This window comes from Hipposideros armiger, unplaced genomic scaffold (genome assembly GCF_001890085.2).
Source record: "Hipposideros armiger isolate ML-2016 unplaced genomic scaffold, ASM189008v1 scaffold_613, whole genome shotgun sequence".
NCBI classification, from domain to species: Eukaryota; Metazoa; Chordata; class Mammalia; order Chiroptera; family Hipposideridae; genus Hipposideros; species Hipposideros armiger.
The window spans coordinates 372779-375558 of NW_017731963.1; positions in this window are offsets into that span (position 1 = coordinate 372779).

The window sequence follows — 2780 nt, forward strand, 5'->3', positions numbered from 1 at the left end:
TAACAACCCTGTGAGGGAGGTACTATTACCCTCACTTTACAGATGAGAAAGTCGAAGCCCAGAGAGTTAATTACCCAAAGTCACACAGCTGGTAAATAGCAGAGCTGGGATTTGAACTCGAGATGCCTGGGAGCGCAGCCCGTGCTCCTAACCACCACCCCATGAGCTTCTTAATTACGTGCTGACTCTTCCCAGCAACCTCATGCCAAAGACAAAGGCAAGCTTTTTATCTCTAATTTGCAGAGAAAGAAATAGAGAACCAAGGAGGCTGAGCAATCCCTGAAAAGTTGTGCAGCCCATGGGGGCTGGGTTGATGTTTGACCAGGTCCAGGTGACTCCACAGCCCAGGCTCTGAACACTGAGCTGAGTGACTCTGGGCAGATCATGTCGCCTCCCTAAACCTCAGACTCCTCATCTGAAAAATGGGGGCCCATCTTTTGCTTTTGGACGTGTCATGAGGATTAAATGAGATAAAAAGCGTGAAGAGATTGGCCCAGGGCAGCAGCCCTCATGATCATTGATGGGATTCAGTAAAATGGTCAACACAGTCATTAGTCTCCCCTTGACCCACCCCTTCCTCTCCCCACATAGGGCACCCCTCCATCGTATTTCATGTCATCATTTCCAAAAGGAACCCCAAGGGGGCAATGCTTAACCCAGAGGGAAGCTGCCTAAAAGGTGAGCTTTTAGCCAGTCTGGAGTGGGCAATTCTTTTTGTTGTTTTTTTAACAGCTTTATCGACATGTAGTTCACGTACCATAACATTCAGCCATTTCAAGTGTACAGTTCAGTGGTTTTTTACTATATTCACAGAGCTGTGCAACTATCGCCACAGTCTAATTTTAGAATACTTTCAACCCCCCTCTCCCCCAAAGAAACCCCATACACACCAGCCGCCATGTGGAGCCGGCAATGCTTAGCCTGAAGGCAGAAGCTGCTCAAATAGTGGTTTCATAGGCAGCCTGGCAGATAATTTGGGTTGTCTTGGGGAATGCTCCTCAAATGGCACCTCTAAACAGCTGCCTATTTCTCAGCCATTAGAGAGAGGTCCCCAGGGCGCAGTGCGTTCCACTCACCAGTGTTTAGCTGCAAGATATTGCATTTTTTTCCCTTACAGAGCAGGGCAGGGGCTGTCTGACTGTTTTGGAAAGTAGAGGGTAGGGGTGGGAGGGGGCCAGCTATGTCCAAAGAGAATGGTGGGAGAGGAGGTGAGGGTGGAGGAAGGCAGGGTTGTGTCTCTGCGCTTACCAGCTCTGCTCCCCACTCCAGCCAGAGGGGTCTTTTGAAAAATGTGAATTGGATTGTGTCATCCTCCTGCTCAAAATTCTCCAATGGCGTCCCTTATATATTTTTTGGAACAAAATCCAGAGTCCTGTGGAGTCTTCCACACCTCCCAGCTTCATCCCATGTGGTACTCCTCCACTCACTCACTTCCTTCCAGCCTCACTGGCTGGTTTCCTGTTCCTTTTCAGAGCCTCCATTAGACAAGTAGAAAAAGGTGCATCCTCTCGGTGGAGAAATCAGAGAAAGGATTTTGTTCCCTCAGCCTGGTGCCTTTTTTACAGTGCACAACTTATGCAACTGAACACAGGAGTCCTGCCTTAAACATGCCAAGCGCCAACCAGACAAAACTTTGACACCTGGAAGGAGTGGAAGGAACATGGGCCCTGATGGCAGAGACGGTGGGGACTCTCAGCTCTGCCACTTGCCAGCTGTGTGATTCGGGGAGAGTGATCCAATCTAAAAGGATCCAACATGTCCCACTTTGGGGATGGAGAGTGCTGAGAGATTAAATGAAATTATTCATGTGCTATGCTTGATCAATGTCCCTCCCTTCCCCTGTGTGGCCCCAGAGCCTCTACCTCCATTTAATAGAGGATTGATGATGTTAGCAGACACGTGTACATTTTTCTTTAAAAATAAAAAATTTTAAATACCTTTGACTTGCTTTTCATCATTACAAATGCTCCTCTCCATTGTTACTATCACCAACCTGGATGAAGTCTGAATGACAACAACAGGTTCATAACTCGCGCCCACCTTTTTTGACTCTTGCCCCTCCGATGCTTTCAAAAGTCACGACAAAACATTTCTTAAAACTAAAGCACCCCACTGCCTGCCTCAAACTCTTCCTCATCCTCTGGTCTCAGACCAAATGTCAACAGCTCAAAGGGGCCTGCCAGGAATGCTCAATTTGAAGTAAAATGCTATTAGGACCCGTCTCATGGCCTGAGATAGCCACACCTGATGTCCCATGGCATGAAATTTCCCAAAGCCCTGGATGAAACTCACCAAGAGCCCACAGACAGTCTGGCCTGGTTTTCTGGCTTCTACACCAGCCTGGAGAGTCATGGGGAGGTGCTAACTGCAGCTGAGGATGTGACTGACTGAACACTCCAAATGGCCTCTGTCCCCTGGCCCAGTGTTCTGCCTTGTACCCAATGGCTGGGCAGGAGAGGAGAGCATAGACTAGGGGAACCATCACCATGGGGCCTCTGTGGGGCCGGGAAAACAGGCTGTGCAGGATAGTGTTCAACAGTGACACCTTGTGGCAGTGGCAGGAACAACAGGACCAAGTAAATCCCAAGTACTCTTGCGCAGTGTGAAATGAGGGGTGTCCTAAAAAAGGAGCAATGGCACGTTTTACTAACAAAGGTGTGTGAGGGCTCAGGAGGATAATTAGAGAAATAAAGAGGTGACTGGATTTGTGTTGTAGACTGGTGCTGCAGGCCATGCTGGGTATATGAAACAAGAAACAATACCGTCACACAGAATTCCAC